Source organism: Heterodontus francisci, chromosome 12 (assembly GCF_036365525.1).
Source record: "Heterodontus francisci isolate sHetFra1 chromosome 12, sHetFra1.hap1, whole genome shotgun sequence".
Lineage (NCBI taxonomy): Eukaryota > Metazoa > Chordata > Chondrichthyes > Heterodontiformes > Heterodontidae > Heterodontus > Heterodontus francisci.
In genome coordinates, this window is record NC_090382.1 from 22,606,527 (window position 1) to 22,627,126 (window position 20,600).

Consider the following 20,600-nt stretch of genomic DNA (forward strand, 5'->3'; position numbering starts at 1 on the left):
TCTTCCACTATTTTGCCTTATTTTAAAACAATGCTCCAGATTTAAAGCACTCAAATTATTTATTATTTAAATCAACAAACTCTGGCTTTATCAATCTTCATTATAGGCTCAAGAGATTTTTTTTTAAATACTGGGAGTCATACTCATTCTGCTCTGCATCTCAATTACTAGCACATCCCTGCTATAAATTGCTGAGCAATGCTTTGCACAATATCCAAGTGGGTCTGACAGTCTCAGCATTAACTTCAATAGGCTTGTCTTGCACTGTTATTAGGCACAGTTGGCATAGCGCCTGGAGAAAGTCCTTGATAGGAAATGCACATGCAGCCTCCACAATTTCAATTGATGGATAATTCATGGGACAGTATGCATGGGAATTCCCCTTATGCACTGCTGGTGGGGGATGCACCACACTGGGAGCAGGGACTTAGGCCAAACATGTTTCACTTCAGCATAGTTTGTTGTGTAATGATTTGATAAATTATGAATACAGTGTGTAAGCATGCTGAAAGTCTACTTAATTGAACATTTTACTACATGTTGGTGCTTTAATGGAGTGGTGGGGAGCTTGTGCTATGGGGTGGCGCTGGGCGATGGAGGGGGGAGGGTGGGGGGTGGTGGGGGGTGTTGCTGCAAAGGGCCCCCAAATGCTTATGCTGCTCAGGGCCTGAGGAATTCTTCATCTGACTCTGACTGGGGAAGCTCATTCATAAAATGTCTCCTTATATCTCAGCCTACGGTTGATTTTGTTTCGTTAATTTCATTTTCAGGCTCACCTCTTAACTCCTAAATTAAAAATGAATTGCCTCTTTACATTGTTCAGCCATTAATGCCCACCATTTTGCCCAGGAACTCTTTCTGAGTCTCCCTGTACTAACTTATTCGACTTATTCTGCATTTATTTCTACACAGCATTTTGTCTAATGTCTGACACTGCAGTTTCCAGCATTGAGCTTCGCCTGCCATCTGCTCTGCCCATTTGCAATAAATATTCAAATGTTTCTGCAAATGTTTAACTGCAACTTTGGATTTGCTGCTGTCGTATAAGGGTCTGAAATGGTTAATCTTGAGAGAGTTTAAAGGATACCTCCCATCGTGATGATGTCAGAGGTCACATGTGAGAGACACTCAAGAATAGATGCAGCATGGCTTTTTGAGGAGTCACACAGGCTAATGCGGAGTGTAAATAGTTATAATGCAATAAAGCTTAATGTTTAACTACTAAGAACCTCTCTGGCTTGATTAAATAAGGTGGCAGCATACCAAACCAACATATAATATGGTGACAGGGGTGGGATCAAAAACAACGGAAGTTCTTACCATCCTACACACAAAATAAATATTTGAAGCAACTAGTTGAAAAGGTGTGACCTGGAAAAATGCCAAAAAACAGCAGACTTCAAGAAGAGGCTGAGAGAAGCTCCATAGTATGGAAGTGTGGTTGCCAGCAAATCAATCCATTGATTGGGCGAGTTACAGTGACGACGTTTGAAGAATCACTTCAATAGCCTTTGAAGGACTTAAAGTAATTTTCTAAAGGCATCGAGCTAGAGAAACAAAAGCAGTGAAAAACTCAATCCTTCACTTGGGCCGAACATGAGGGCGAAAAGTCGTAAACTCCAGAAAAGCAAGCGAACTGCTGCAAAAGTCTGAACACAACAGGGACAATCCATTAAGACAGCCAAGCCTGAAGATAAACAAATAAACTGAAGCTCTCAAAGTAAGGGGGGAAAAAAAAACCTAGAACAGTCTATTAAAACAGCAGGGAACTCTCAAATGGCTGTATCAACTCCATTAAGGTAAGCTGAATAAACAAAGAGAAGCACTCAAACAAAGGGGAAAGCCCTAAAACAGCCTAATAAAAACAGCAGAGGACACTTGAGAGCACCTGCGACACTCTATTAAAGCAAGCTAGCCTGAAAAAAAGAGTTTCTTAAAGGGAAACACTCGAAAAAATAAAGTAACATGGATCAAAAATTGGGAATGCTGGAGAGTTTCGCAACATGAATAGTTCTAGGAAAAGAAAGCGAGTATAATCTTATTTCCAGTAGAGAATCCAAGTTTGAAGTTAAAATATTGTTACAGTAAAATATTTAAGATATCCATCAACATTTAAAGCAGCATTTACCTTACATCCCCGAGTAGAAAACTACAGAGTTTCGCAAGACACCTCTATCCCAGTGAAGGCAAGAAATATTGTTGCTGCACCACAGCAGCACAACCTTTAGCATGAAAAATGCTGGAGTCAATCCAACAAAACTGAAGATCCACTATGTGTTCCAATAATTGTACAGTTTCTAAGCTGCATAACTAGCTATTTACATATGGAGGTGTTACCTCTCTTGCAAATAGGTTCGTCCCCTTCTATTTCCCAAATAAGGCTGTTGAACTGTTCATTTCTGGTTAAGATCCATTTTCTTCGATTTTGAAGAAAGGCTAGGTCAGCGGCATGCTGGAACCTCTACTAGTGGTCAATTTCCTGAGTCACCGAACAGTGTTTTAAAATTCTAATTCAGTTTCTTGGGTTTAGTTAGTTTTGTCAAAATTTCAGTTGACTGTGGTTTAGGGCTGTCCACATTATACAATCTTATCAACTGTTACACTTGGTAGCTTACGTGGTATATGCAAACTGTGTTATCAATGTTTTACTGTGTGATCAGGTTTGTGACTTTTAGGAGTCTTCTCTTCTTCTTTGGCCTCCTTGTCTCGAGAGACAATGGGTAAGCGCCTAGAGGTGGTCAGTGGTTTGTGGAGCAGCGCCTGGAGTGGCTATGAAGGCCAATTCTAGAGTGACTGACTCTTCCAGAGGCGCTGCAGACAAAATTGGTTGTCGGGGCTGTACACAGTTGGCTCTCTCCTTGCACTTCTGTCTTTTTTCCTGCCAACTGCTAAGTCTCTTCGACTCACCACCCTTTAGCCCTGCCTTCATGGCTGTCCGCCAGCTCTCGCGATCACTGGCAACTGACTCCCACGACTTGTGGTCAATGTCACAGGACTTCATGCCGCGTTTACAGACATCTTTAAAGCGGAGACATGGGTGGGTCTGATACCAGTGATGAGCTCGCTGTACAATGCGTCCTTGGGGATCCTGCCATCTTCCATGCGGCTCACATGGCCAAGCCATCTCAAGCGCCGCTGGCTCAGTAGGGTGTATATGCTGGGGATGTTGGCCGCCTCGAGGACTTCTGCGTTGAAGATACGGTCCTGCCACCTGATTCCAAGGATTCTCCGGAGGCAGCGAAGATGGAATGAGTTGAGACGTCGCTCTTGGCTGACATACGTTGTCCAGGCCTCGCTGGCGTAGAACAAGCTACCGAGGACACAGGCTTGAAACACTCGGACTTTTGTGTTCCGTGTCAGTGCGCCATTTTCCCACACTCTCTTGGCCAGTCTGGACATAGCAGCAGACGCCTTCCCCATGCGCTTGTTGATGTCTACATCGGGAGACAGGTTACTGGTGATAGTTGAGCCCAGGTTGGTGAACTCTTGAACCACTTCCAGAGCGTGGTCGCCAATATTGATGGATGGAGCATTTCTGACGTCCTGTCCCATGACGTTTGTTTTCTTGAGGCTGATGGTTAGGTCAAATTCATTGCAGGCAGCCGCAATCCTGTCGATGAGTCTCTGCAGACACTCTTTGTGGGATGTTAATGCAGCATCGTCAGCAAAGAGGAGTTCCCTGATGAGGACTTTCCGTACTTTGGTCTTCACTCTAAGACAGGCAAGGTTGAACAACCTGCTGTCTGATCTTGTGTGGAGGAAAATTCCTTCTTCTGAAGACTTGAACGCATGTGAGAGCAGCAGTGAGAAGAAGATCCCAAACAGTGTAGGTGCGAGAACACAGCCCTGTTTCACTAGGAAAGGGGTCTGATGAGGCACCGCTATGTTGAATTGTGCCTTTCATATTGTCATGGAATGAGATGATGATACTTAATAGCTTTGGTGGACAACTGATCTTTTCTAGTAGTCTGAAGAGACCACGTCTGCTGACGAGGTCAAAGGCTTTGGTGAGATCTATGAGAGCAACGTAGAGGGGCATCTGTTGTTCGCGGCATCTCTCCTGTAGCTGGTGTAGGGAGAACAGCATGTCAATGGTGGATCTCTCTGCTCGAAAGCCGCACTGTCTACTTCAGGGTAGACACGGTCAGTCAGCTTCTGGAGTCTGTTTAAAATGACTCGAGTGAAGACTTTCCCCACTATGCTGAGCAGGGAGATTCCATGGTAGTTGTTGCAGTCACCCTTGTTCTTATAGAGAGTGATGATACTGGCATCGCGCATGTCCTGTGGTACTGCTCCCTCATCCCAGCACAGGCAAAGCAGTTCATGGAGTGCTGAGAGTATAGCAGGCTTGACACTCTTAATTATTTCAGGGGTAATGCCATCCTTTCCAGGGGCTTTTCCACTGGCTAGAGAATCAATGGCATCACTGAGTTCTGATTTTGTTGGCTATTCGTCCAGCTCATCTATGACTGGCAGAGACTGGGCTGCATTGAGGATGGTCTCAGTGTCAACATTTTCCCTGGAGTACAGTTCTAGGTAGTGTTCCACCCAGCGGTCCATTTGCTTGCGTTGGTCAGTGATCGTTTCCCCTGATTTAGGCTTGAAGGGGGCGACCTTCTTGATGGTTGGCCCAAAAGCTCTCTTAATGCCATCATACATTCCTCTGATGTTTCCGGTGTTGGAGTCCAGCTGAATACGACTGCATAGAGGTTGCCAGTAGTCGCTTGCACAGCGCCTGGCTGTTCTTTGTGCAGCGCTTCTGGCTGTTTTAAGTGCTACGGATATTAGTTCACTGGGGGCTTTCTTGTATTTCAACAGTGCAGTGTGCTTCGCAGCTATGACAGGTTCCAGCTCTTCAAAATGAGATTGAAACCAGTCTGCATTCTTCTTCTCACGTTTGCCAAAGGTTTAGTTTAGTTTAGAGATACAGCACTGAAACAGGCCCTTCGGCCCACCAAGTCTGTGCCGACCATCAACCACCCATTTATACTAATCCTACACTAATCCCATATTCCTACCACATCCCCACCTGTCCCTATATTTCCCTACCACCTACCTATACTAGGGGCAATTTATAATGGCCAATTAACCTATCAACCTGCAAGTCTTTGGCATGTGGGAGGAAACCGGAGCACCCGGAGGAAACCCACGCAGACACAGGGAGAACTTACAAACTCCACACAGGCAGTACCCAGAATTGAACCCGGGTCGCTGGAGCTGTGAGGCTGCGGTGCTTGCCGGCCTACATTGGCTCCCAGTAAAGCAACATCTTGATTTTAAAATTCTCATCCTTGTTTTCAATTCCTCCTTGGTAATAGACAAGGTGAGAAAGGTGTCTAGTGTTCCCTTTCAGCCTTCACCTGGTCTTACTGTAACAGGGTTTAATTTTAAACACACCATGTTTTGAGCTCCCTCTTGGTGAATTCTTGTTCACCGCTTTCCAATTATAAGGCAAAGAAATGAGCACAAACAGGCTTTCTTAGGTTTAAAGAAGAAAAGTGAAATTTATTAAAACTTAAACTCTAATTCAGTTAACGCCTACGGATACACAATGCGCCGACACTAGCATGCATACGAATACGCGACGCAACCATGCTAGCATGCATATGCAACAAACACACACGCAGATAGAGACAGAAAAATAGAAAGAATAAAGGAGAAAGGTTTGAGGCAATAGCTGGGATTTATTTATGGTCCTTTGAGTTCGATGTCAAGTCTTTGATTGCCGGTAAGTCTTGCCGTTTCGTTGGGGCCCAGTACACACTTTAAAACTTGTTTCGATGTAGGAGTCTTTTCTGTCTTGAGGTTTCAGTGACTTCAGTGGATCCAGAGATTCATGAAAGAAAGAGAGAGAGCTAGCCATGAGAGAGGTTCTCTTCTTCAAAGTTCAGTTGCAATCTGACCCAAACTGTCCTGGGAGCAGTTATAAACCAAAAACATGGGCCAGCAGGTTAGTCATGTGATGAGCTGTTTTAACAAACTTCTGTATTTGTGGATTCTCCATCTTAGCAGACACCCTGGAATGCTGGCTTTCTTACACATTCAATGTCTGGTGATCAAAATTCATTTGGGTTAATTGGATCAGGGAGCAGTTCTCTTGTCTCCAGGCACTGCCTCTTAGTATGCAATTATTTTCCAGCCACTGCTGATCTCTTCAAACAAATCATCTCTTCATTCCAGTAACAGTTTAAAATCAATGTTCATATGACAAAATTAATATGCCTCATTCGTGGCAGTGGGGTCTTCATGATAATGTTTACCCAGTTACTGATATGGTCAATTATAGCCTCTATTTTTATCCCAGAATAAAATACACCAACCAAGCTTCTTTAATAAACAACAAAATTATCATTTTATTATAAAACAAGACTTAACCAGTAATGAAGAAAAACATTGACACAGAGATTGAAATAGGAAAGTTCTCTTTTACCTTTGCCTCTCACTCTCTCTCTCTCTCACACACACACACACACACACACACACACACACACAGACACACAGACACACACATACACACACACAGAGGTTAATTGAAAAATAGAGATTTTCTCTTTGGAGCTCTGTGACAAAAAATAGACAAAAAAGAATACTTTGGCCAAATACTTGCTAATTTGTAAAGAAAAAAGAGAAGATATGGAAAAATGTCAGTTGTCCCTTTTGGGTTTGGTGTCCCAAATATGCGTGGATGGCTGTCACTGGGATCTTTCCAGAACAGTTCTTTTCAGGCAATGTTGATGATCAATTTGGCAGGCTTTCCAGGAGATATGCAGCATCAGGGGTTTCTGGTAGGCTTTACAGGAGAAATGCAGCATCACTTTCTCTATTTCTTCCATTTGATTCTCAGAAAGTTCTCAAAGAGATGGAAGAGTGTGCTGATGGTGACTGTTCTCTTGGCTGACTTTCTCCAACTGCCTTCAAAACATTTCATGCCCCAACACACTGTCCAAAACTAAACTAAAAGCCTCCTGACCCCTATAAATCTTGACCAGTCACTTCTCCGTAAACATCTCCCCCAAGTCAAAAAGCCCCTGCTGGGTATTTATCTGAAGACAGGTGACTTCCAGTAAATGTTGTTTTCAAATGAGATCTCTCAGTGTCCTTTCACTGACCTCAGTGAAAAAAACATCCACGGAATCCTTTTCATATTTCCCAAATAAAATAATGTCCATAATTCTAAAATACATGAGTTCTCAAAAAAACTTCACAAAAATATAGAAGCACCATCATAACAAAAGCCAAAAAAAACACAAAAATTGAATCTAAGGAATTTCATTTTTTCCCTTTTGGGGGAGGTGTCATGGACACAAGAAGTGTGATGATGCAACAATTATGAACAAAATCTGAAGAGCGATAAAAACTGATTTTGCCTTTTAAAAATGAACAATGCTCCAGAATGGCCACCGAAGAAAATAGCTTGGCCATTGTGTATTCACACTAACAGAGACCAAAAAAATCTTCAAAGCTAAGAGGTGTCAATTGCACACACCCTGCACCCATCCTGAAACATTCCAGAATTCAACATTGTTATGACCAGGTGAGGAAGGAGTCTCAGGCTCCCCTTCCGCCGCTTCTCTGGTTTGGCTGCAACAGGGTTTAGCCTTTTAACACAAAGATTTAACTTAACGCTCCGTGAGCGGAGAGGAGAGCAGTCGAACCTCTTCCAGCGTGTCGGAGTTTTGGAAAAAGAAAGCAAACAGTGACATCAGAGGAGAGCTGCAAGGTGATTGGTTGGTGAGTAGCAGCTGGTAGAATATCTTAAAAAAACAAAGGAGTAAGTTTTTTTTATTGGAAAAAAAATCTCTGGTGATAAGTTGAGTACTACTAAAGTGCTTTTTTTAAAGGACTTTAGATTGGAGTGGGTAGAACAAGGCCCATAGTGTAAATAGCATTTTTTTATTAAGGGAGTAACTAATTAACCTAAAGGTAAGTCATAGCAGGAGAGCTCAGCCCCGTCATCTGCTCCTCCTGCGCATTATGGGGAATCAGGGACGCTTCCAGTGTCCCTGGTGACCACGTGTGCAGGAAGTGTATCCAGCTGCAGCTACTGGCTATACGCAATATGGAGCTGGAGCTGCGGGTGAATTCACTGTGGAGCATCCGCGATGCTGAGGAAGTTGTGGATAGCACGTTTAGTGAGGTGGTCACACCGCAGGTAATGGCTGCACAGGCAGAAAAGAGATGGGTGACCACCAGACCTAGTAGTAGGCGCAGGCAGGTAGTGCAGGAGTCCCCTGTGGCCATCCCCCTCTCAAACAGATATACCGTTGGATACTGTTGGGGGGGATGACCTCCCAGGGGAAAGCAGCAACAGCCAGGTTCGTGGCACCACGGAGGGCTCTACCGCACAGCAGGGGAGGAAAAGGGTTGGAAGAGCTATAATGATAGGGGATTCTATCGTCAGGGGTACATATAGGCGTTTCCGTGGCCACAAACAAGACTCCAGGATGGTATGTTGCCTCCCTGGTGCTCGGATCAAGGATGTCTTGGAGCGGCTGCAGGACATTCTGAAAGGGGAGGGTGAGCATCCAGAGGTCGTGGTCCATATTGGTACCAACGACATAGGCAGGAAGAGAGATGACGTCCTGCAAAGTGAATTTTGGGAGTTAGGCAGAAGGGTAAAAAGCAGGACCTCTAGGGTTGCAATCTCAGGATTACTTCCTGTGCCACGTGCTAGTGAGGGTAGGAATAGGAGGATTAGGGAAATTAATGCATGGCTGAAGATTTGGTGTAGGCGGGAGGGCTTCAGCTACTTGGATCATTGGGATCTCGTCTGGTGCAGAGGTGACCTGTACAAGAAGGACTGGTTGCATCTAAACTGGAGGGGGACCAATATCCTTGTGGGGAGGTTTGCTAGTAATACTCGGGAGGGTTTAAACTAGTCTTGCAGAGGGGTGGGACCAAAAGTAGTAGTCTCTCAGATGAGATAGTTGAGGCAAATGTAGAGGTTAAAGCAAGCAAGTCCAGTAGGCAGGCCGGGCAGGAGCAGGACAGGGAGCATGGAAGGTCTGGTGGGCAAAACTGCATTTACTTTAATGCAAGAAGCCTTACAGGTAAGGCAGATGAACTCAGAGCATGGATTGGTACATGGGATTGTGATATTATAGCTATTACAGAAACGTGGTTGAGGGATGGGCAGGACTGGCAGCTTAGTGTTCCGGGGTATCGATCCGTCCGGCGTGACAGAGGTGGAGGTAAGAGAGGAGGGGGAGTTGCACTATTGATTAGGGAGGATATCCCGGGGGGAATGTCCAGTGAGGCCATATGGGTAGAACTTAGAAATAAGAAAGGGGTGATCACTTTGATGGGATTATACTATAGGCCCCCGAATAGTCAGAGGGAAGTGGAGGAGCATATATGTAGGGAAATCACAGATAGGTGTAGAAATTGCAGGGTTGTAATAGTAGGTGATTTTAACTTCCCTAATATTGACTGGGACTGCCTTAATGCTAAGGGATCAGATGGGGAAGAATTTGTTAAGTGTGTCCAGGATAGTTTTCTGAAGCAGTATGTGGATGGCCCTACCAGAGAAGGGGCTATACTTGACCTCCTCTTAGGAAATGAGGATGGGCAGGTGGTTGATGTGTCAGTGGGGGAGCACTTTGGGACCAGTGACAATAACTCCATTAGCTTCAAGATTGTTATGGAAAAGGATAGGACTGGTCCTCAGGTTGAAGTCCTAAATTGGGGGAAGGCTAATTTCGATGGCATCAGACAGGAACTCTCAAAAGTTGAATGGGAGAGGCTGTTTACAGGTAAAGGGACGTCTGGCAAGTGGGAGGCTTTTAAAAGTGAGATAGGAAGAGTTCAGGGCCGGCATGTTCCTGTTAGATGGAAGGGCAAGGCTGGCAAGTTTAGGGAACCTTGGTTGACGAGGGATATTGAGGGTCTGGCCAGGACAAAGAAGGAGGCATATGTCAGGTATAGGCAGCTGGGATCGAGCGAGTCCCTCGAGGAGTATCGGAGATGTAGGAGTACACTTGTGAAGGAAATTAGGAGGGCGAAAAGGGGCCAGGAGATTTCCCTGGCAGATAAGATAAGGGAGAATCCTAAAAGATTCCATAAATATATTAAGAGCAAAAGGGTAGCTAGGGAGAGAGTCGGACCCCTTAAGGATCAGTGTGGCAATCTATGTGTGGAACCACGGGAAATGGGCGAGGTCTTAAAAGAATATTTCTTGTCCGTATTTACCGTGGAGAAGGTCATGGAAGCGAATGAGTTCAAGGGAGGGAACAGCGCTATCCTGGAGCATATCAACATTACAAAGGAAAGGTGTTGGAGGTTTTGAAGCGCATTAAGGTGGGCAAATCCCCAGGGCCTGACCAGATGTATCCTAGGATGCTATGGGGAGCAAGGGAGGAGATTGTTGGGGCCCTGGCAGAGAGTTTTGTATCATCGTTAGCCACGTGTGAGGTACCTGAAGACTGGACGATAGCTAATGTTGTGCCTGTATTTAAGAAGGGCAGCAGGGATAAGCCAGGGAACTGCAGGCCGGTGAGCCTTACATCAGTGGTGGGAAAGTTATTGGAAGGGATTCTGACAAAGAACAAAGAACAAAGAACAAAGATAATTACAGCACAGGAACAGGCCCTTCGGCCCTCCAAGCCTGCGCCGATCCAGATCCTCTCTCTAAACATGTCGCCTATTTTCTAAGGTTCTGTATCTCTTTTCTTCCTGCCCATTCATGTATCTGTCTAGATACATCTTAAAAGACTCCATCGTGCCCGCATCTACCACCTCCGCTGGCAATGCGTTCCAGATGCCCACCACCCTCTGCGTAAAGAACTTTCCACGCATATCCCCCCTAAACTTTTCCCCTTTCACTTTGAACTCGTGTCCTCTAGTAATTGAAACCCCCACTCTGGGAAAAAGCCTCTTGCTATCCACCCTGTCTATACCTCTCATGATTTTGTACACCTCAATCAGGTCCCCCCTCAACCTCCGTCTTTCTAATGAAAATAATCCTAATCTACTCAACCTCTCTTCATAGCCAGCGCCCTCCATACCAGGCAACATCCTGGTGAACCTCCTCTGCACCCTCTCCAAAGCATCCACATCCTTTTGATAATGTGGCGACCAGAACTGTACGCAGTATTCCAAATGTGGCCGAACCAAAGTCCTATACAACTGTAACATGACCTGCCAACTCTTGTACTCAATGCCCCGTCCGATGAAGGAAAGCATGCCGTATGCCTTCTTGACCACTCTATTTACCTGCGTTGCCACCTTCAGGGAACAGTGGACCTGAACACCCAAATCTCTCTGGACATCAATTTTCCCCAGGACTTTTCCATTTACTGTATAGTTCACTCTTGAATTGGATCTTCCAAAATGCATCACCTCGCATTTGCCCTGATTGAACTCCATCTGCCATTTCTCTGCCCAACTCTCCAATCTATCTATATTCTGCTGTATTCTCTGACAGTCCCCTTCACGATCTGCTACTCCACCAATCTTAGTGTCGTCTGCAAACTTGCTAATCAGTCCACCTATACTTTCCTCCAAATCATTAATGTATATCACAAACAACAGTGGTCCCAGCACGGATCCCTGTGGAACACCACTGGTCACACGTCTCCATTTTGAGAAACTCCCTTCTACTGCTACTCTCTGTCTCCTGTTGCCCAGCCAGTTCTTTATCCATCTAGCTAGTACACCTTGGACCCCAAGCGCCTTCACTTTCTCCATCAGCCTGCCATGGGGAACCTTATCAAACGCCTTACTGAAGTCCATGTATATGACATCGACAGCCCTTCCCTCATCAATCAACTTTGTCACTTCCTCAAAGAATTCTATTAAGTTGGTAAGACATGACCTTCCCTGCACAAAACCATGTTGCCTATCACTGATGAGCCCATTTTCTTCCAAATGGGAATAGATCCTATCCCTCAGTATCTTCTCCAGCAGCTTCCCTACCACTGACGTCAGGCTCACCGGTCTATAATTACCTGGATTATCCCTGCTACCCTTCTTAAACAAGGGGACAACATTAGCAATTCTCCAGTCCTCCAGGACCTCACCCGTGTTTAAGGATGCTGCAAAGATATCTGTTAAGGCCCCAGCTATTTCCTCTCTCGCTTCCCTCAGTAACCTGGGATAGATCCCATCCGGACCTGGGGACTTGTCCACCTTAATGCCCTTTAGAATACCCAACACTTCCTCCCTCCTTATGCCGACTTGACCTAGAGTAATCAAACATCTGTTCCTAACCTCAACATCCGTCATGTCCCTCTCCTCGGTGAATACCGATGCAAAGTACTCGTTTAGAATCTCACCCATTTTCTCTGAGTCCAAGCATAACATTCCTCCTTTGTCCTTTAGTGGGCCAATCCTTTCTCTAGTTACCCTCTTTCTCCTTATATATGAATAAAAGGCTTTGGGATTTTCCTTAACCCTGTTTGCTAAAGATATTTCATGACCCCTTTTAACCCTCTTAATTCCTCGTTTCAGATTGGTCCTACATTCCCGATATTCTTTCAAAGCTTCGTCTTTCATCAGCCGCCTAGACCTTATGTATGCTTCCTTTTTCCTCTTAGCTAGTCTCACAATTTCACCTGTCATCCATGGTTCCCTAATCTTGCCATTTCTATCCCTCATTTTCACAGGAACATGTCTCTCCTGCACGCTAATCAACCTCTCTTTAAAAGCCTCCCACATATCACATGTGGATTTACCTTCAAACAGCTGCTCCCAATCTACATTTCCCAGCTCCTGCCGAATTTTGGTATAGTTGGCCTTCCCCAATTTAGCACTCTTCCTTTAGGACCACTCTCGTCTTTGTCCATGAGTATTTTAAAGCTTACGGAATTGTGATCACTATTCCCAAAGTAGTCCCCTACTGAAACTTCAACAACCTGGCCGGGCTCATTCCCCAACACCAGGTCCAGTATGGCCCCTTCCCGAGTTGGACTATTTACATACTGCTCTAGAAAACCCTCCTGGATGCTCCTTACAAATTCTGCTCCATCTGGACCTCTAACACTAAGCGAATCCCAGTCAATGTTGGGAAAATTTAAATCTCCTATCACCACCACCCTGTTGCTCCTACATCTTTCCATAATCTGTTCACATATTTGTACCTCTATCTCAAGCTCGCTGTTGGGAGGCCTGTAGTACAGCCCCAACATTGTTACCGCACCCTTCCTATTTCTGATTTCTGTCCATATTGCCTCACTGCTCGAGTCCTCCATAGTGCCCTCCTTCAGCACAGCTGTGATATCCTCTTTGACCAGTAATGCAACTCCTCCACCCCTTTTACCTCCCTCTCTATCCCGCCTGAAGCATCGATATCCTGGGATATTTAGTTGCCAATCATGCCCTTCCCTCAACCAAGTCTCAGTAATAGCAATAACATCATACTCCCAGGTACTAATCCAAGCCCTAAGTTCATCTGCCTTACCTACTACACTTCTTGCATTAAAACAAATGCACCTCAGACCACCAGTCCCTTTATATTCATCATCTGCTCCCTGCCTGCTCTTCCCCTTAGTCACACTGACTTCATTATCTAGTTCCTTACAGGCTTTTGTTACTACCTCCTTACTGTCAACTGACCTCAATTGGTTCCCATCCCCCTGCCACATTAGTTTAAACCCTCCCCAACAGCGTTAGCAAAAGCACCTCCAAGGACATTGGTTCCAGTCCGGCCCAGGTGTAGACCGTCCAATTTGTAATAGTCCCACCTCCCCCAGAACCGGTCCCAATGTCCCAAAAATCTGAACCCCTCCTTCCTGCACCATCTCTCAAGCCACGCATTCATCCTGACTATTCTTTCATTTTTACTCTGACTATCACGTGGCACTGGTAGTAATCCTGAGATTACTACCTCTGAGGTCCTACTTTTTAACTTGGCTCCTAACCCCTAAACTCTGCTTGTAGAACCTCATCCCGTTTTTTACCTATATCATTAGTGCCTATGTGCACAATGACAACTGGCTGTTCACCCTCCCCCTTTAGAATGTTCTGCATCCGATCTGAGACAGACAGGATTTATATGCATCTGGAAAGGCTTGGTCTGATTCGGGATAGTCAGCATGGCTTTGTGCGTGGGAAATCATGTCTCACGAATTTGATTGAGTTTTTTGAGGAGGTGACCAAGAGGATTGATGAGGACAGGGCGATGGACGTTTACCACATGGACTTTAGCAAGGCCTTTGACAAGGTCCCGCATGGTAGGCTGGTCCAGAAGTTTCGAACACATGGGATCCAGGGTGAGCTAGCAAATTGGATACAAAATTGGCTTGGTGATCAGAGGCAGAGGGTGGTAGTGGAGGGTTGTTTTTCAGATTTGAGGCCAGTGACCAGTGGTGTGCCACAGGGATCGGTGCTGGGCCCTCTGTTGTTTGTCATATATATTAATGACTTGGATGTGAATGTAAGGGGCATGATTAGTAAGTTTGCAGATGACACCAAAATTGGTGGTATAGTGGACAGTGAAGAAGGTTGTCTAAGGTTACAACAGGATATAGATCAACTGGGAAAGCGGGCAAGGGAGTGGCAAATGGAATTTAACACATACAAGTGTGAAGTGATGCATTTTGGGAAGTTAAACCAGGGCAGTACATATACAGTGAATGGCAGGGCCCTGGGGAGAGTTGTTGAGCAGAGAAACCTTGGGGTGCAAGTGCATAGCTCCCTGAAAGTGGCAACACAGGTAGACAGGGTGGTGAAGAAGGCTTATGTCATGCTTGCCTTCATCGGCCAAGGCATTGAGTACAAGAGTTGGGACGTCATGTTACAGTTGTACATGATGTTGGTTAGGCCGCATTTGGAGTACTGTGTGCAGTTCTGGTCGCCGCACTACAGGAAAGATGTGATTAAGCTACAGAGGGTGCAGTAAAGATTCACAAGGATGTTGCCTGGTTTGGAGGGCTTGCATTATAAAGAGAGATTGGATAGGCTGGGTCTGTTTTCCCTGGAGCGAAGGAGGCTGAGAGGGGACATGATAGAGGTATATAAAATTATGAGAGGCAGAGATAGGGTAGATAGCCAGAGTCTGTTTCCCATGGTAGGGGTGACTAAAACTAGAGGGCATAGATTTAAAGTGAGAGGGAGGAGGTTTAAAGGGGATCAAAGGGGTAAATCTTTCACACAAAGAGTAGTGGGTATCTGGAATGAGCCTGAGGAGGTGGTGGAGGCAGGAACAGTAGCAACATTTAAGAGGCATCTGGACAGGTACTTGAATGAGCAAGGCATAGAGGGATATGGAATTAATGCAGGCAGGTGAGATTAGTATTATGGTCGGCATGGACGCGGTGGGCCGAAGGGCCTGTTTCTATGCTGTACGACTCTATTACTCTATAACTCTACAGTGAGCACTTGCTTCCATTCCTCTAATATAATTACAAATGTACCAATCAGACAGGTTTTCTTGACTTTAAACAAGAAAGAGGTAAGTTTATTAACCTCAGCACCCTAAACCGATTAAAATTACTAAAATACGTGACACATCCACACTCACATTTGCACAAGAGGCACACACACACACACACTCACACACACACACACACACACACACACACACACACTCACACACACACAGAAATAGGTTACAGAGGGAAAACAACAGAGTTGGGAGGTTGGAGTAGAGTCCTTAATAAAAATGGAATTTAAATACTGAAGTTTTGTCCCAGAATCCTTAGCTGAACTTGCAGTCCTGAAGTCCTCACTGGGCCACGTGCACGATTCGGGCTTGCTTCTCTGGTTCCGTAAGTCAGAAGAGGGGCTTTATACCTGTCCCCTGATTACTGGCTGTGCTGGGCTGTCGGTTTGCAGCTGAGGCTTCTCTGGATCTTTGCTGGAGAGAGGGAGAGAGAGAGATTGCAGCTGTCTTGCTGGTTTACAGTTACAGTCTCCTTCTGAGGCACAATTCAAAAACTCCCAGAGTTAAACAGCAGTCATGTGATGTGACCACCTCTTTGTTTGAAACAGCATCTTCTGGAATGATCTTTGAAATTCAAGACTGTTCAGACATACTTGGTTGGGGGGCGGTGTGGTATGGTGGGTTTGGCACTTTCAAAGTTAATGGGTGTTGTTGGCTTGTAACGATCAACATTGACAAAACCATTCTCGGTAATTTAATCAGAGAGCACCCCCATTATTCTGGTTAGACTGGGTAGTCACCTCTGTCTCCAGCCGACCTTTAGCTTCTCATATGCAAATTGTGAGTGGCCATCCTCGCTGCTCTGTTCTGTTTTTTAAAAAATTATTTGTAACAGTCTCAGTAAAAAGTCTCAGGCAAAGTTCCATACGAGAAATTAATATTTTCATTTTGGCATGTGGGGTTTTCATCACAATGTCTTCTTCTGAAACAAAGACGTTATGAAGTATCACGTCCTGGGCCACTGTGCCCAGGGGGAAGAGCCCAAAGCATCCCCTTAAAAAAGCAGCCAAGAGAGAGATACTTACGAAAGAGAAAGGAGAAAAGCAGCATCCAGAAGCTTGCTTCCAGCAAACCAGAAGGCACATTCCCTGTTGTAGAATCCTACATCTACACTATACAACAGTGAACTAGAAGTGATCCATTTCAACTGAACTTTCAATCAAGAGAGAAATCTACAATCACCTCCGGCCTGCACCCAAGAACTCAATTTCCAAGAGAATTCAACAGGTTTAGGGCGACTTCCCCTCCCCTCTCCACTTATAATCAATTTCCCCTTTATCCCTCTCTGTCTGTCTCTTCTTGTATGTGTGTGCACGAGTGAATGCATGAATGGATGTGGTTGTGACAATTTCAGGATAAAGCGTATTGATCAATAAACAATTGATTTTCTGTTTTTAAACCTGCAAGAGAACCTGCCACTGTCTGTTTATTTGTCAAATAAAAACACCAAGGGATTAAACCCTAATAACAAAACACATTTGCGGTGGTCAGGTGGGGAGGTGAACAGTGGCAATCACCCACATCTCACCATGTGGCTGTAACAATGGTCACGCCCCAGGATGTTGATAATGGGGGATTCAATGATGGTAATGCGCTATATAAATCTTACTTCTTGTTGTCTTCTGCAGAGGGTTCCATCATTATTCATTAACCCTGCCTCATGACAGATGACAAGACGTAAAATAACCTCTTCCCTGATTGGTTCCAAGATATATTATTCGAGGAACTGTCTAGAATAAAGTCCATGAACTCGTCCTCCAACTACTTTTGCCAATTTGATTTGTCCAGCCTACATAAAGATTAAAGTCCCCCACAATTAACTTTGTTACAAGCTCCTCTTATTTCCTGTGTAATATCCTGTCCAACTGTATAGATACTGTTAGGGGACAAATTCCTCTGCCAGTGGTTCCTAGTTATTTCTTATCATCACCCAAACTGATTCTACTTCCTGCTCTCCTGATTCTAGATCCTTCCTCACTACTTTCTTTAAATCATCCTTTATTATCAGAGCTACCCACTTCCCCACTGCGCCCTCTGATTTTTTTAAATTTGATTGTCTAATATTCCAGGGTACTTCAAAACATCAAGTACCCAACCTTGGTCACCAGGCAATCACATCTCTGCAATGGCTATAAAATCAAACACATTTATCTGTATTTGTGACATTAATGTGTCTATCTTATTACAAATGTTTTATGCATTCAGATAAAGTGCCTTTAATTTTGACCTTTTTACCATTTTTCTCTGATGTGACCTTATTCACTGATGCACTATTACTATTCAGCTTGTGAAGGTTTATGGCGAGTCCTCCTCAAAACTGGCTGCCCTGAGAAATTTGTCATCATGCTTCATCTACGACATGCTGTCATGCAAACTGTAATCCTTACTAACGGGAGACCACTGCAGACCCAATCTCAGTGAAGACTAGCATCAAACAAGACTGTGTCATCACACCAACCCTCTTCTCCATATTCCTCACCGCAATTTTGCACCTCACTTCTAGCAAGCTCCCCACAGGGATGGAGATAACCAGCAGCACGGACGGGAAATTATTCAACCTCTGTCGCCTCCACTCCAAAACAAAGTTTACTCAAACTCAGTCATTGAGCTTCAGTATGTGGACTACGGTTGTGTATGTGCTCAGTCGAGACTGAGCTCCAAGTCATCATTGACTCCTTCACTGAAGCATATATGAGGATGGGCCGTACTTTAAACATCTGGAAAACTAAGGTCCTCTTCCAGCCCACTCCCGCAGCACAATAACATCCTCCGTTAATCAGGATCCATGGCAAGACCCTGGAAAACGTAGACCATTTTCCATAGCTTGGGAGTCTCCTCTCAACTAAGGCAGTCAAAGATGATGAAATCCACCGCTGCCTTCAATGTGCCAGCTCTGCCTTTGGCTGACTGAGGAAGAGAGTATTCAAGGACCAGGACCTCAAATCCGGGACTAAGGTCATGGTGTACCAGGCAGGAGTGATCCTTGCACTCCTATATGCTTCAGAGACTTGGACAATCTATAGCAGGCACTTCAAGGCACTGGAGAAATACCACCAACACTGTCTCTGCAAAATCCTTCACATTTGTTGGCAGGATAGGTGGTCTAATGTCAGCATCCTCTCCCAAGCCAACATTCCCAGCATCGAGGTGCTAATCACCCAAAACCAGCTTCGCTGAGCGGGCCACGTCACTTGTATGCCTGACACCAGACTCACGCAGCAATTACTCTACTCTGAGCTTCACCATGGCAAAAGACTCCTGGGAGGACAGAGGAAATGCTTCAGGTACATTTACAAAGCATCCCTGAAGAAATCCAACACACCCACCGACTCATGGGAGTCCCTGTCCCTTAACTGCTCAAAGTAGAAAAGGTGCATTAAGGGAGGTTCCGAGTACCTTGTGAGATTTCGATGGGAGCAAGCGGAGGCCATGTCCAAGCAGCAGCAAGAGTACACAGCCCTCCAAGTAACTCGCCTATTCAACTCTTTGAACACCACCTGCACCGCATATGGGAGATTCTGCGGTTTGCACATTGGACTTGTTAGCCATGTTAGAATGCATTGAACTGGAGTGGAAGAAAATCATCATTGGTCACGAGGGACTGCCTAAGATTACTGTTGAAGGAGTTAAGTAGAAACAAGTTGAGTTTTAGAAAAGCATCTCAGCAGAATTTAAGTCAGGTTGAGAAAAGAAACAAACATAATACTAGGGTAAAGGACAGGATTAGGGAGCTAAAGTTGGAGCTGGTGCCTTGAGGCCACTGTTTCCATGGAAGATTGGTGTGATGGGAAACAAAAAGATAATAGGCTCAGGATGGAGCCATCCGGTATGTGTATTGATAAGGTTGAGGATGTGTGTTCATTGGAATTTGCAATCAATCACCATTGCTTTCATTAAAGTGTATGATCAATCAAATCAATCATTGTTGTTTGAATACATTGTATGATAAGAATGGTATCTAAGTTTGTGCTCTTGAATGTAAAGTCAGAGTATTCCCTCGGAATACCCGAGGTGGTATCTCTCCCTGCGTACACTTGAATAAACGATCAAACAACCTGTACCTGAGTCTCCTCGTGTGGTGATTGAGTTGTCCCTTAATAGTTTGGCCTAGCTGGCAGGATACTTGCATCGGACCATTGGAGCGGCAATGCAAATGGGTGAGTATATGTATTTACAACCCATAGTTAGGCAGTAAGCCTAGCCGAGTGAAGGTCTGGTCGAGTATTCAAAGAATCTGAAGGAAGACTCAGGACAGGAGGCACACCAGGTAAGGAGGCAGAACTACGCTGGCAGGACAGTAAGTCTGAAGCCGTGCAGAGGTCAGAACCACTTACCGTAAGGTATACCGAACGTGAAGCCACGCTGGTCGGGAGAGACGAAGAGGGATAGAGAACAGTGCTGGGTGATGACAGGAAGCTAGCAAGATGTCAGATAAGAAGTTGAGTATCGACATATTTTCCGACTGGGGCCCGCATGACTAAGTTTATGGCAGAGCAACATAAAAAGACCATGTTTTTAGTGAAATTTCAAGTGAGTAAAAACAAGTTACGTGTCTTTGTTCAAGCCTGCATGAATGTGTACTTTGGAGCTCAGTCATTAACTCTTTCTTGCCCGGCTTTAATGTTGAAAGCATGAGTCTGTTACTTGTTCTATTTTTATACGTATATTTTTGTGGGGATCTTGAGTCCTGGTTTTGGGTGCGAACTAGTTGAACCTGTGTGTGTTCATTTCAATCTGGACAGGGAATTTAACTCGGATTTTGGTATTTTGAATTCAAGACCCATTACAGGGATCAGTTTCCTATGTTTGGAATTGAATGAGTGTGAAAAGTGATTGTTAAGGTGTTCATTTCAATTTAAGATTGTGCACCCGGGAATGGGATATAAAATTGAATTACATTTTAAGTTAAAGTTTTATTTTTATTTTAAAGGTTGGTTTTGCAATTGTGAAAAGACAATGAACAATTTTCTAAGAGATAAGCTTCAGCCTTGAAGATCTGAAAATGTCTGGCAGAAATCCAATTTGAAGTTTAAAACACTGCTTGAATTGGACCAAAGTTTAAAATCTGTTCTTGTTTTTTGCAGTTTAAATTTAGGACATGTCTTATTGACTGTTTTTAAGTAGTAAATGTCATAAATTGGATATTGTTTTTAGGAAGAGAAGGACAAATAAAGGAGATATGGAAAAGATTGGAATGTTTAAAGTGTGTGTAAGAAGCTGG